Raw genomic sequence first — 15981 nt, 5'->3', positions numbered from 1 at the left:
AGGCTGAAAAATGTGGCACTTTGCGCGAATAAAAATTTACATTCGCGAGAATTTATCACGCTATAACGCAGCTCTGTTAATTGACCTCCTTGCTCTCTAAAGTGCATCTCGTTGTATTATTACCGAGAAGTAGATAACAGTCATTGTACGGCAAAAGGAATGCGATCATGGGAAAAAATCGATTTATCGACTCGCATGATGCAACAGCGGCTGAACGGTTCATCCATTACGCAGAAAGACGTCTGGGTATTTTACGTTTGTAAATTGTGGCGCCGGCAAGTATTTCGCGCCCCGGCTATATTGCAGTCGTGCGCGAGAGAAAGAGACGGCGCCGTTATTTGCATAGAATTCTGCGTTCTTTCTCCGAAGAGCGGTGTATTTCGCGAAAAACACCGCCGACTGGGGCGTCGTAAAATGAGAAAACAGAATGAGAAACCGTTCTACGCTTTCAGGCGGCTAAATGACGACTCCGTCGTAAGGAGGGGTCGTCATTAATGAAGTAAGAGCCTTTCATCCCTCGGGGCGCTCGCTCACTCGCCGCGTGGGGCTTTTAATTAAATTCGTTCCTTGCCCGGCGGTATGCTTAAACAGCTTGCGAATACAAAGTTCGTATTTCGGATTACAAACACTGCACGGGCACTCACTCGCCGATGAGTCGAAGCTAAAAACGGAGTCCGCGAAACCCCACCGCGTCGAAATGAACGACGACGAATTTGCACGGCTGCGAACTCAAGAACCGGCGCCTTTCTTCTCGATGAGATTTTAAGCAGTCTCGACGGTGATTCTTTCGCGTTTTTATTTATCCGCGTTATCCGCGCGTCTCGCTGCCTGTCTCGGCGACGAGACGAGACGGGACGAGAATATTCAAATACCCGGAAACTCGTGCGCGGTGCACCGAGAATGCAGCGCCGAAGGGACGCGTTACGTCGCGACGCGCCGTCTCGTGTCCTCTGGATGCTCTCTTTCGGTGTCGGAAGAGGGAGGCACCCTTTCACCCGTTAAATTACAAAATATCCCACGGGAAATTCTTCAGCCCGTGCGCCGTGCGGAAGTTCGGGCGTCTTCCCCGCAACGGTGCGCGGGGCGAACGCCGGCGCGTTGCGAACAACGAAGATAGATGACGGCGGACTTCGGCTGCCTGTTCCGCATCTTCTTATCAGGCGCATAAATCAACGATTCCACTCTGCCGCATCTCACCGCCACCCCCCTTTTTTCCCTCGCTTTTCTCTTTTTCGCCTCCGCGAGCGAACGCGGGCGCTTCTCGTCTGCTTGTCGATGCACGCTCGATCTACCTTCGCCGAGACGACGACGAGCTTCCTGGCGCGCGGCTCCGGACGGTCATCGTGTTTTGGATTAGCGTCCCGACCACGAGTACACACGTTAACGACTTAACTTCCCGCTGATAATCGACGCGACGGTTTAACGGCCCGGGCAATTCGTTCCGCATCGCGAAGTCGGGAATGTTACGCTGTCGATGTAAAGTGAAACAAGTTATCGAATGTAAACGCCAAAGAAGCGAATCATTTTGAAGAAAAGTATTTTAATATTCTGACTTTTGGACACGTCGAAAGAAAGCTGTACTTGTTATTTCTCCTTTTTAATCGCATTTTATATTCACTGGAAATTAATACTTTGTAGTTTCCTATCGCGAAAATCGAGTTTCGCTAATTAATCCTTATCTCGTAAAGTGACAACCGTTCGTTTATCAGAAGCACGCCAGTCTTAACTTTTCAAAAGAGCTTTACTTGAAGTCTAGAAGCGGAGATATCGATGTTTGTATCGAATCGCGCTCTCAGTCGGTCCGGCGTTCGCTATTGCGACGGACGCAAGGGACGAAAGTTAGAAGGACGTTTTTACTTCAACGTTAAATAACTGGGTGAAAAAAGAGAAATCGCACCGCGCACGTAAATTCATGCCGTATAAGTGAACAAACTTGAATAAAAACTTCAACTAGTTTATGCGTCACTTTAGGTTTGCATATCTTGGAAAAGTAGATGTGACGTCAAATTTGACCGTAAGCGTAGGTAATTAGGATTTCAACAGAGTTTTGAAACTCTATAAATATATTTTGTATATATGGATATAAAGGGTTTGTCATTTTTATACGGTAAATAATGCCGAGAGAATCGGACGAAGTTAAAAATTTGTCTCGCAGAATGCATCTGCCGTTTCAATCTAACGGAGAACACGATGGACCCGCGCTGCAAAATAGCAGCGCCCGCGGCAAAAAGTTTTTCCGTGCAGCCGTGACGGATGATTAACGATACCTCGTAAACGCATTGCTTGAATGCCACGAAATTTTTATCACTCGCCGTGGGAGCTGTGGCGGAAAGAGTGCCCGTTTCTTCCGCCGTCGGAGTGCGCATCTTCATTAAATGCGTTCCCCCTCGACGGCGACTATTAAAATGCCACTTGATCTTGCGGCACGCCGCGAAATTTAACGAACGTCGCGTTTTTCACAGCGGCGCGGATGAAGTGCGCGCGACACTCGTCAGATTCTTCAACGCGCATATACAGTATATATGCACGGAGATAAAACGCGTGCGCCGAGTGCGTAAAATTCTTTCAACGGTGGAAGCGCGCTGCAACAGGGCTCATCGCGGGTTTCCGTCGCGGCTTTTCCTATTATTCCCCATTTTCGGCGCGTCGAATCTGCAAATGACTGATTATTCGATACGTTTATGTCGAGCATCTCTCGAGATAATGCCGGGTCACCGCGCGGCAACGCAACGCGCGTGAATAACGCACTTATAAACACAGACGAGTGAGATCCGCGCGAACTCCCGTGACAGCGAGATATTCATAGCGGCAAAGAACTTTATTTACGCTGAAGTCTGATATTTAATTAACATTTTCTTGCATAATGCCAATCAGATCTGCGCGCAAGCGGGAATTAAACCTCTTTGGGCGTCGCTAATTTAAATTCCCCTCGCGCGCGGATTGTTGCCTCTGCGAAAATAATTTAATGCATCGTTCCATTTCTATAACATTTCGCTCCGTCGTTTCAGGCAATTTACCTGCCTCCTTGTGCCTTTCAAACTGATCGCCTTTCGATTCCTTTCAGTTTGAAAAAAATTCATTTGTAAGCTCCCCCTCGATATTTTCTGTCGCGTTGCGAGAAATTCATCCTTTCATTGAGAAAACAGAAGTTGTAATTTCCGAGTTCTGATGCAACAGCTCAGTTAATAGTAGCAAATGCGTCAATTTTAGATTCACGCATTTTATTGCATATTTATTTATTTTAACTCTACACCTTCAACGGGATTTTAGAATCCAAAAACAAAATAATATTTTAGTCTCGACACTTTTCTTCTATATATATATACTTTTTTTTTCTTCTTTTTAATATAAATATAACATTCTTTATATTTGATCTCGTAACACTTCATATTACTCGCGGCGGAACCAACGGGGAATCAGTGCCGAAGCTTTTTCTCTTTCAATTTGCGCAACAAGTCCGCGATGTAACATTTCCGCTGTTTCTATCAGAACGTCTCACGGGCGACACGGGTTTTGAGTGATCACCTAACCGAGAAGGTTCGTCCCGGCCGTCGCGTTCGAGATGAATCCCCAGGATTCGTTACGCTCTTCCGATTCCCAACCTCCGGCCGATTTATCCCCCTCGGCCGGCGCTCCCGCGGGGGCTCTCGCAAATTACCCGAATCCGCCCGCCGACCCGCTGACTTTCCTCGCGCAACAGATTTCAATTATTTCCGGCGAAAAGCAGTTTGTAGTTGCGCCCGCAGTTCGCGAATCGACGAGTGCCGGGCCGAAGACCGCGCGGAAATTGTTGTCGGAGTTCGCTTTACACGCAATTACCGAAAGCGAGTCCGCCCTTTGTGGACTCACCCCGCAGCTCGTGTTATCGAAACATCGTTCGTACGTCGGACGCGATCGGTCGCTATTAGCACACCCGCCGCGAGATATTTGCTCGTGTTAATGTCGCGGAACACAGCTTGCACGGTAAAAATGTCACGCCGCTTCTATTATTACCGCGCGCGAATTAAACGCGAACCAGCCGGGGCCGGCTATTAACCGGATGTACTTAGTCATAGACGCAGTTATTGTTCCAAGGGCTTATTTTGAGAATAATACTCCCCCCTCTCTTTCTCTCACAGCAGCTATCGCGGCAAATGAACGACGGCTCGTTACGGCTGCTCCCAAAATACCATTATGGCCTTCGTTAATCCCTCGCACCCGTTTAGCGGATTAAAATTATTTCGTCGAATGTCTCGTGACCTCACCGAGGACAGTGACGAGCGACCTTTTACCTCGAGAGAAGCGCGGATCGATCATCGAATTAATCCGACCGCGAGAGAAGAGAGCGGAGAGAATCGTCCGATTCTCTCCCTCTTTTTCTTTCCTTTCTTCATCGCGGCCTTCTCCGGTCGCGCAAATATTTGTGCGACGAAATTGCAACAGGAGGAGGCGCTATTTAAATTGCAGATGAAACGCCGGTGGGTGGGAGACCGCGCGATTAGAGTTATTAAATTTGAGTGGTTAATTAAGCGAATGCGTCGCGCGTCGCACGCCTTTATGCGCCTTTTCGGATGTGCGATAGAGCCGTTGATGAGCCGCGCGAATGCAAATTTCCGAGGGGAGCAATCCGGATTTCGATGCCGGTCCTTATTGACTTTTTGCGCGTTCTCGTATTGCTCGTAAACTCGCGGTAAATCAATCGCGGAAGTGTTGCTAAAAAGCACAGGATATCCCGACGCGGCGTGTCGAATCGTGCCGCTGTACTTCGTTAGCGTCGAACCCGCGCTGTTTTCCAGGTATGTCGATCAAATAATAACTTTGATTAAAAATACACGGCCGCGTTTCTTGCAATCGCGTTGATACGTGCGGTTTATCGATGCGCTTGTCGTCTTTCAGCGGCCGGACAGTCGGAGATTCCTCGGACGATGACGGGATACAATAAGTGTTTTCTTCCACGATGACGCGCCGCCGGATTGGTGTCTCATTATTTAGCACGGAAATCGTGCAACGTGCGCATCAGCATTTATTGACACAGAGACGCGCACCAGATAGAAAATCACAAACGGCGGAAGTGATTTTTTATCCGTCGTACGTGCAGAGCGCAATTGTGTTTCGCCACTCGTTCGCCGAAGAAGGAGGAAATGCGTTATTGGAAAGCTGCCACGTGATGGAAACTTTGTTGGAAGCATCATTTAATATATGTCCTTCTTGACGCACACATATTATATATATATATCCCCCTTTCTCAAGAATACGTCGGGGAAGGATGTGTAACAGCTGCGATAATTCCGTTTAGTTTCGGCGTGACGAGCGAAGTTTCACGGCGGCTCAATAGAGACCCGGCGGATATAGCGCCAATTACGTAATCCTCCAAATTAGCGGGTGACCATTTAAATTGACACACATTTAATCCTACGTAGTAGAATATGTCTCAAGGCAAAGAGGTGTCAACCGAGTCGAACTTGGCGAATCTTCGTACGCGCGGGTCGGAATTACGCGGCGATATCGAGGCAAATTTGTCCGCGCTCTATCCGCTTACGTCGCGCCGAATGCAAAATGCATATTAAAGGATCGCGCAAAGTGTCTAATTTGAAGCGTGCGCTGTTTCGAGGGACCTATGAATCGCTCGGAGGACGACGTTTCTTGCGCTGGTCGCGAGAGAGAGGAAGGGAAGGGAGAGAAACGGGCGGGTGATCCGGGGCGTAATAATTCTGTTCTTATCGTCGGGCGGTCCGTATTGCGCGGACAAGCTGTTAGAATTTAATATTATATTCGCGATTTAAGAGCGGGTGTGTCGCGGTCGATACGCTTTCACCCCGGATCGTCGATATGAATGCATCGTGTTGAAGTTCGAGCGCGATCACTCGCGAGCGTTTCGGGCGCGAGTGACGCCCGGAGTTATCCATATTATTTGCACCTCCCGACGCGATTCGATTATCTTTAATAGCGCTAAACTTATGGAAATGTGTCTTTGAATATGCATTGTAGCTCGCATACCTAATTGAGCCGTGGAGCTCGAGTGGAATTTCATTAAACAAACTATCATCCGCACATACCCCTCTAATTAACATCGGATTCTAGCAACAGTGATTGCGGTAACGGTAGTGACGATATCGCCGGTGAACACCACGAAAATTCGAGGGACTTCCGCGAGAGGGAAATGACTTCTTTAAATAAGGGCTGGAGCGTCTCGAGCGCGGAAGTCGAGCCGCCCTCTCAACGTTGGGATTTCGCGTTACAAAGCCCCGACTGTACGCGCTTACATTTCAACTTATTCGTATATAGCGCGCGGCGGAAGTTCAAAGGAAGTTTGGCGCACACACCAGGCGTTGCCACCCTTCTTGTCTCTCCCGGCCCTGCAGATTTGTGTTACAAGCAGCGTTGCGAAGGGTTCCTCCGAAGTCTCGCGGAATCTTGCACGGAGATCATATGAGAAAGCGCGGCACGACGCATGCTTCTCTCTCTCTCTCTCTCTCTCTTCGGCGGAGTGATTTCACGTCGTAATAGTGAGCGCGCAATGCCTCGGGAGCCAGATAGCAACCGAACGCAATACGAGCGTACCTTATTCAGTTGTAGAGAGTGCACGACATGTTGGTAGACCGCGCGGATGTATGTACGCGCGCGCTGCAACGCTATCGATAGCTCGGAGCTAGAACAGCTAATATTCGCTCGCGTTGGATGTAGACGAAAGAAAATGATGTATGCACGGAGGCTTTATTCCGCAGTTGTGGAAGTGCTGTAACGTGTTATTAGACTGCGCGATATTCCAAAAGTTTCGATAGCTCGAAGCTGTGGAGGAGCAGCCAATATCGTTTGCCTCCTCCACGGGAAGCGGGAGAGAGTGGCGTGCGCGCGCGAAGCGTGCCGGAAAATCTATGCATAATAATGGTAAGACGATATTCCTTATCGGACTTTGCAACTCCGGATAAAATAATTGGAAATGAAATTTTGCCCTGTTAAAATATCGAAACCACGGCGCTCGGCCGATCGATCGCGTTATTTTATATATTTCGCTCGCTGCGAAAAATCGAGCAGCCGCCTCCCGCACGAATCAAACTCCGGCGGAATAAAATCAGTAACGGATAAGCCTCCATTACCGATTTATGTTCGAGTGAGTGCTGCATTAACGGAACGTCGATTTTTGCGCTTATTTACGGAGATGGCGAATCCACGAAGAGAGACTTGCCGCGAAAGAACAGAGCGTAATCAAACTTTCGCTAAAAGTCGGCCGAAGTTAACGCCGCGGATTCGGAAACGTGTTTTATCGTCAACCGCCGAGTTCCGGGAGATCGTACATGTACCGAACTCGCGTTAACTTCCGACATTCATTCCAATTTTCAACAGCCTTAAATTCCCATTACTGTCTCCTCGCACAGCCGATAATACGGTAACAAAGACCGCGACGCTCGCCGTAAATCTACGCCTATATAATTAATATATGCGCCCCTTCTCTCCCCCGCGGCAAGTTCGTGCCTAGCTGATGTACACACACACACACATCCCACACGCTCTTCGGCAACGAGATCGTCTTCGCAACAAAGCAGAAATTGATCGTCGATTACAACGATTATATTGATTCCGGGCGACATGTGCACGCTTTGTGCGTTAATTGCGGATTAATCAGTCGACGATCAACGAGCTGCTCTCGGTCGTTGCGGCGGGAATTGTCGTTTAGCTCCTTTTAACAAGACCAGGTTGTGTGAGGTCGCTAAACGCGATCGCCGCGCGTGCGTAACCAACAAAGCAAAGAGGAACGCTCGTAGCTCTCGCTCTCTAATTATGACACGTTACCTGCGTCGGACCATCAATCACACGTTAATTGGCTCCAATTGACCGACACGCGGCGGACGGATTCTAAAACGGGAAGTTCGGCTGAAGTAGAACAGTTTTCGGCCGCGCCCGGCGAAAAACGACGCGTCGCACCGACGATCGGATGAATTTTTATCGACTGACAGTCGGTATCGAGAATCGTTATGTATCGCTTTTGCGCGCATACGAGAGATCGTCCTTTGGCAACGCGTAGCGGCCCAGTGTCGGTATGAAGTTCGCGCGAGTTGATTGACGTAACTCCGACAGCGCTCTGTGCATACTTCGTATTAATTATACAGGCGGTAACAATTTCAATTTATCTTTGGACGCGACACCAGTCCATCCGCGGTCGCGTCGCATTCGTTACCGCCGCGCATTCCGCGGTACACGGCCCCGTGGGTAAAAAATACACGGGGGCTTAATAAATTGCGACGAATCAGACCGGTTTGCGTTCGCGAATTAGTGACGCGCGTAAAAAATCTCACGCGCATCAAGCAGCTGGATATCCGTAATATCGCGTCGCGAAACGCAGGCATTATATTTCCGATTTATTCGGGAGCCGTTATTTAAACATTACACACGCAGGATTTATTCGCGTCGTGCGAATTGAAAATATGTCGTATCGCGCGCGCGCGCGCGGGTGTCGTTAATCTTATATAATTTTGCGTATCATATTTTTCGCGTTATTACGAATTACGTTCTCGTTGCGTCCGACTCTGTACGCGAATGCGTGACGATGCCGTAAAAGCTTTCTATCTCTCCCCGCAGGCGCCGGGGAAAAATACGAGACGCAAGCAACCCCGAGTGACATCAGACAGAGAGAGGTATATAAAAACTCGCGAAAAGAAAAATATCGTTCAGAAGACAGCGGAGACCGCAAAAATCCATTTGTTGATGAATCCAAACAAATAACGACGCAGCTAACGAGACACGGGAGTATCTGTACGTCCGCCGCGGGGCCAGAAAAAAGACTCGAGCCGCGCGGGTAAAGCCACCTGCAATTTGATGGAAGTGCCCATTCTCGGTCGTAGAAAGGCCAGCCTGTGTAAACAGCGCGCGAGAATGGATCTCGCCCGAGCCGACGGGAGAGCGTGAGAGAACGCCGATAAAAAAGCAACCGCGAAAATAACCCGCAGGCAAATCGAAGCCTCCCCACGCGGACTTACATACGCCGAGACATGCGTGATTTTCGACTCTCGCGGCGCGAAATAATAATAAAAGCCAGTAATGCCCTCGTACACCCCGGCCGGCGAAAATGGAAGGGGAGAATCGTTGGGCGAGTAATTACGTGCCGCATAGACGGGGACGAAATTCCCGGTAATGAGAAATTCTCGTTTTCCTCGGCGCGGAAACGACGGCTGTTTATTTTTATAAGTGAGCGGAGCGGCTCGAGAGAGAGAGGGAGGAGGAGGGGAGGATGAAGAACGAAAGAACGAGGGAGCGAGAGATGGAGAGAGGGAAAGAGGAAGGGAAGTCGATAGAAAATTAGGCGCGTTCACGCCCGACTAGACGCGACGAACAACGCGATCTTCTTTTTGCTTTCTCTTGCCGTCCGTTTTGTTTCTTCCCCTTTGTCACCCTTTTTCTGATACTTTTCAGATACGACAATTTTACGCGTCGAACGATGGCGCTTTCGCTCGCGATTTACCTTACCTATCGGGGAATATCGTCAAGCGCAACTGCGGTCGAGAACAAGAGACCAATTTTGCGCCCGTTTCCTCTTGAAACCAAAAAATAATAATAAAGTGATTTTTTTCCCGGGTCCAGGTAAAACCTGCTTTTTCGCCGGTAAAACTAGTTTCGAAAATACGTACATGACTGACCGTTTGTACCTGTATTTTGGTGATAGAGAACACAAATGTCGTATCGATCAGGCAACGGGATTACATTAAAGCGAAATATAAAGCGCTACATGTCGACTAGCTACCAATAACCTGAAGCGTCTAAAATAATGATATTTTCTCCTCGGGGAAGGTTTAAATCGATGTTCCCCCTCCACTTTTGGCAATCGGGAAAAAATATTTTCCTTTCAAGGAGACGGCGGAGAGAAAAATTGTTCGTCTCTCAAGAAGAACAAATTCGTGCCCCACTTCCTTCAGTTTTCACTGTGTAACCAATGAGACTGCGATCATCACGGATGACCGATTTCGCCGGTGGATAGATCGTTCTCCGCTGATGTTAATCGAAAGTTCCACAAAAGCAGGACGCGTCTACGCAAGCGAGCCAGAAACACAATTCGAGGAGCAATCGCTCGAGATTCGCGAAGGAGGATCGAGAATTGGCGGATTGGCGAGGCGAGAGGGGAGGGCGCTAGATAGGGCAGTTTGGAAGGGCAAAAGGGTAGGAGGGTTGAGCCTCTGCCAAGGGGTGGCGGACACGCTATTACGTCTTAATACTCTGACGATGCCAACGGGCGGCCATAGCGACGCGTCGTAACTTCCCCGAAACGTGCCAGAACTAGACAGATGCCTTATTAATAACCGTCGACGGCCGCGTCGGCGGGATCCAATACCGCGGGAGAGCCCGCGGATGCAGGCCCGTGAACGGGACCGCCGAATGGTCGCGCACGAGAGAGAACATCGGAATTTTTATCGCCCCTCGGGACGGACGCCAACGGAGCTATCGATCTTATTTTACGCGCTCGCAACCCGACGACCGGGATATAGGCACTCGATAATTCCAGTTGGAGGAATTTATCGAAAGAGAGCGGACGCCTGAATGTGGATTAGTTTCAGTTCGGCGCTTCCGCTAACGTTTCTCGGTAACTGCGATTCGCGCCGAGGAACAGAGCGAACGACGGTTGGAGGAATCTTTAGAGTGGCGTGCATGTCAGTTTGAAGACACGGCCATCTGCCGATTCCGCGCAGCTAATTCGGTTCGATCGGAAATGAAAGCGCAGCTCTTGGATTTTCGGTAAAAACACGAGCTGCTTTTTCTATTTGCCGCGATGACATCGACGACGGCGAGATATTTTAATGAGGACAAAAGAGGAGGTACGTTTATCCGTCGGCCGTACCTGTTGCGCCTTTTTTTTCGGGACATTGAGATACATTGCCCTCGCATCTGGTTAGCGTCAATTATCATTATTTGGGAAAAAGAGCTCCCCTGCCTGTGCTCCGATAATTATTCCAAGTAATTGACTTCCATTTATGTGTACGTACATTCCTCCTGCAATCACCGCTACAGCTCGCGTGAGTATTTTTACAATTATAAATCTCGGTCACGACTGTGCGTGTGTGGGGAACGAATAATTCTCTTTTCTTCGTGATATCAGAGACCAGGCAGAGGAGGGTTTCCCATCTCTAAATTGTAAACAATTAAATTATGAAAATCATAAAAATAATGAAATATATAAAAATATATAAGAGAGAGCGTAAGAAATACTGATTCTCTGATGAGAGTAGCTGTTTTTAAATCGCGGACTCCTGGTTTCTCCAACGATTCGACGACATAATCACTTCCATGAAAACACTTGTTTTATTCGATCGGCCACTTTAACAACAATATAAGCCGATTATCGCAATAATCTGTTGAACCGCGATTCGCGTCGCTCCGATAGACGCCGACGTCGCAGACGTCAACAAGCTCGACGTCGGCAGAGGACGGGACGCAGATGCATGCAACGAAGCCTCGTAAAAGAAGATCCGCTTTTTTTCCCCCACCCGCCTCTAGCCCTCCTCCTCCTCCCCGTGCGCTTTTCTCCCTTTTTAAATATGAGAGACCATCAATCCTCTTCTTTAGCGCCGACAAGCTTGACCACCGCGTGCTATTGACAAGCGAAAATTCACTAGACAAAGAAGGACCTCGAGGTGCGGAAAGACGGGGCGGAGGGGGCGCGTAAAAGAGGAGAGAACGGTTTGAGGCTATCCTCGGCGTTTCACGGTGGCAGTCGTACTTCACTGTCCTGCCAGCCGTCATTCTTGACGCGGGACATTAAGCCGTGCTTTCATGGCGGTGTCGGAGGGTGGGTGAGCGAGGGGATGCGCGGCACGCATCTTTACGAATTGTCGTTTGACGCCCGCGCGTTCGGGTGAGCGAGGAATGCAGGGGACGATGCGCGGGAAGGAATTTTTAGAAGGAAGCGATTTCTCTTTTGGACTTGAAGATAGATGTTCTTTTTCGAATTCGATTTTTGAGTTACATTTTGTGAATCATAAGGCGAAAAAATCACGCCGCTTTTGATGATTATATCTTATAAAATTACCAACCGTTGAATGTCAAAATTTTTTCATTTTATTTTTTTTTATTTTGTAATAGCTAATTATACATTTTCGACGTAAATACTTTTATACATCTCGTCGGAAAACTGAAATTGTATCGACACGAACGTTTTGGGACAAAAGCGTTTTCACAGCTCGAAGGAAATTTCGCGATATATCTTCGGAAGGCCATCGGTCTAGGATTCAAATATAAATCAAGACGCGGAGACGGATCGGCTGGTGCGAACATTTTCACGGATAAGTAAGTTTTTGTGTCGCGGCCCGCAACCCATCGCGAAGGGAGAGAAGGAAAGAATGAAATGACGAATATCGCTTTCATCGCGCAACCTTCGATGTCGGCCGGAACGATTGTTTCAAGCTTGCGAACGCCCGTAATAATAGCGAGTGGCTCGTCCGTCGCAGAAAGTATTTCTCATCCGCGGCGTTTCCCGGCCCTTTCTCAGCCCTTTCTCAGCCCTTCGCCGACCGCGACCCGTGACGATCTCCAGCACTTTCTTCTCTTTTTTCCCCAACCTCGTTGACGACGCGGCCGGTAGTGAGTTATAATCCACGTGGCACTACGCGTGTGTGAAGTCGAGGGTTGTACCGGCGGGACAGTAAGGGTGTGAAAATTGGCGGAGGGACGCAGGAGGGGGAACATAGGCGGAGAAAGAGGGATGGTGGAATAGCAAGAAAGGTGGAGAGAGATGGCCAGTGTTCAGTGGCCGTTATAATCCGTCCATTGTGATCGACACAATGAACGGTCGGAGCTCAATTCCGCGTGAAGTATGGCTCCATAAACGGCGAACCGCTATAACTGTGTAATAGATATCGCGTATCGAATATATATGACCTCTCTCTCTCTCTTTCTCTCTTTTTCTCTTTCTAGACGTTCAAGCTACCCGTCTTTCACGCCGTTGCCGACGGCGTTCCTCGATCGCGATTGTGGTGGGAACGACGACGTCGATTTAAGGCCCGGAAACGGGAAAGCGAGAAAGAAAGAGAACGAGAGTTTTCTCGAATCGAGGATAAATCGAGTATCGCCGCTGCGAGACGTTAATCGGCTGGAATCTTCGGTTTCGCTCGCTACACTCCGCGCCTGGCATCAGCGAAATTTTAATCGGGAATGTTCGATTTTTATCGAGGAATTGGGGATCGATTACAGATCACCGATGCGAATCCTCTGCACGAGAACCCGGATATCGTTCGCACACGTGTTTCGGGATACTTTTCAAAAATAATTTTTCCCGATTGCTATGCTGGCGGCGCGTTGCTAGACTATCCTGGGTTTAATATTGCACGAGTAATAACGCGGAAATACACGATCACACGATATTATCGTTCCGCCGAGCCGGCGCGATTCGAAACGGCGAAAAGCACATCGTGATATATATATGCAGATATTTTTTTTCAACGTACTCACGCCTCGTATTTAATGCATCGTTTTCGAGTTACTATCCGCGGAACATAAAAATGTGAGTTTTGTATGGTAATAAAAATGCATTGGGGCCATTAACGAGGCTCGGGGCGTACGTGGAAAGAAGAGAGTGCGCGAGGAAGAGAGAGGGAGAGAGAAAGAGGCGAGCGGAGAAATGCACGCATAAAAATCGACGGTTATGCGTACCGATAAATTTTTCATACGTCCTCGGGAAATGTGCAGGTGACGTCGTCGCTGTAAGCCGCGCATTACACTCATTTTGCGTCGCGCAACCACGGCGGCGCATAATTTGAATAATAACGGCTCGCTGTTGTAACGCGTCCCGAGGTTCTCTCTCATTATACCGATCCGGTGTTTCCTAAACGCAAAAGGACGAGACGCGTGAGTTCGTTCGCGCGCGCGGGGCGGTGCGTGTACACGCCATTTCGTCTCGCGCGTTCACATTGTCACGTGTTTCTCGCTTTTCCCCTATTTTTATTTCCCTCCAGGTCGACACGCATAGCGAGGTGAGGAAAATAAGTTACAGGGTCGCGTAGAATGTAGCACCTAAGTGGGTGGGGCAGAAAAATGTCACCGTATACATGTTGCGACGTGTTACTCTGCCTGTATGTAGGGCACTTCGGGACCCTTGACTTGAATTTAAAACGCGATCTCTCCGACCGATTCCAAGTCGATTTCTCACGAAGCGAAGAAACGAGTAGCGAATCGCCGAGATCTCTCTTCGGGTTATGAGGGCTTAAAGATCTCATCGAGAGAGCGCATTACGCTGCCCTCGTCCCCGGTCAGCCCCGTTCTTTTTCCACTGCCGACCCTCCGCGTCTTTTTCTCTCTCTTGTGACTTTAATACCGCCTCCTGTTACCTATTAGATTTTTTACGGCCATACGAAGTATAATTTTGTCGCATTGTTGCCAAGAATCGTATCCATATATCACGCTAAAACATATCTCTCATGTGAAGCTCGCTTGAAACCTCATACATAAACGCAATACACACACAAACATTCAGTGGTGGTAAGATTGCAACATTTTTGCCTCGATGAATTTTAGAACGTATCCGGTATCCAATAGGAAAATTTATCCAATCATGTGTATAACACAGTCATATTCCGAGATACGGACAGATTGGAAAATAGCTGAAAATACTTCAATACGCGCGCTATCCTATCGCGCTAATGGCTTACCCATGATTCTCACCTATTTTTCCATCTACGTTTTTTGAAACATGATTTGGTTTGGGTGGTAGGAATGTGTATAAAAATTACATTTTTGAACAAATCAAAACGTTCAAGCTACCAAAAATTAGAATCATTAATACCAAATATAATAGTGTCGAAACCATTTAATTTTTATTTAACAAATTTTTTCGTACTTTTTATAATTTCGGAGATATTCGGTGTAAAAGAAAAAAATAAATAAATCAATTTTTTCAAACGGATATTTCAATCTCTAAAAGTGTTTATGGACGTATAAAAAAAAATAGGATCAATCTGACCCAATACAAGCCAAATTCGAATGAGGCCTAAAACGGCCTTGTTTCCTCTTTGATTTCTCTTTTATTGAAAAAAAAAAAAAACGTTACAATTGTTCTTTCACTGTGATCCTCGAGCTCTCAGATCGACGCGCAATTCGCGCAGCTCGCTTTGAGGCTTTCAGTAGGCTTTCAGAAAATTCGTCGTGCAGAAAGCGCGGCGGTGTTAACCACTTCAGACCGATTTGAGACGTCTCGCAACTATCGTAGTTTCCAACTCATCGGGCACAACTTACGTGCGCCGCGGAAAACACCGGCCGGAAGTTTATAGTCGGCGATACCGCGCGGAACAGTAGCGGCCCTACCAATCCCGGGACGATTCCGGACTTAAGCGCGTCGAGCTTTATCGGCACGATATTTTCCAACAAGGCGCATAAGGAAGGAAAAATGCGTCAAAGAGTCGGGTGGGCGGAGGCGACGAGGGCTCGATAACACCGGGGAAAAGGCTGGCGCATTAATCGCCCGTTAGAAAGTTTCCTTCCTTTTTTCTTCTCTCTTGCAGCGGCGAACACGCGAGCCCTTTCATTTCGTGTCTTTTTCATGTCCTGCGGTTCTGGCCTGCTCCTGGCGCGCGCACCTGCGCTTTCTCCTACGCTTTCTCCCTTTCACGTCGTCCAACTTCGCCCGACGATATACCCTCTCTTAAGGTTGAAACGCGGTATATCATAAAACATGAGAGAAGTCGGGGTGGCGAAGCGGCGGGAGGGGGAGAGGGAAAGGGGGTCAGCAGCGGAGAGGCGAGATTTACAAGACCTCCTCTACTTTATTCCGCCTTACCGTTTATGAATTATGAAATCATTCCAAACGTCGCGCCGCGTTTCGCAGTCGCGCATTAAAGTAGAAATATTCCTTTTTCCGCAATTACGCTTCATAAGGTCCTGCGCGATAATGTCTCGTAAAGTGCCCTTTCGCGTAATGGGAGTCCGTGTGCAACCGCGGCCTCGCGAGAAATTGCTCTCGCTTCGCTTCGCGCGTTACCTTCCTTTGAAATTAATTTTTCCGCTGGAATTAATTTGGAAAATTAATTC

General features: G+C 48.3%; 1 protein-coding gene and 1 long non-coding RNA gene across 2 annotated transcripts in view; both read left to right on the top strand.

Moving 5' to 3' along the window:
- LOC106741318 overlaps positions 1-15981 on the top strand; it is a 206265-nt gene that overhangs the window by 31539 nt on the left and 158745 nt on the right. The window lies entirely within an intron of this gene.
- On the top strand, positions 4571-5025 carry LOC106741319. Its single transcript, XR_001374167.1, has 2 exons — positions 4571-4775; positions 4876-5025. It is a non-coding gene; the product is annotated as an uncharacterized LOC106741319 (long non-coding RNA).

The sequence above is a fragment of the Dinoponera quadriceps genome, unplaced genomic scaffold (assembly GCF_001313825.1).
Source record: "Dinoponera quadriceps isolate SergipeBrazil2010 unplaced genomic scaffold, ASM131382v1 scaffold405, whole genome shotgun sequence".
Taxonomy (NCBI): Eukaryota; Metazoa; Arthropoda; class Insecta; order Hymenoptera; family Formicidae; genus Dinoponera; species Dinoponera quadriceps.
The sequence above is the reverse complement of the archived record's forward strand: the minus strand, read 5'-3'. Positions and strand labels throughout refer to the sequence as shown.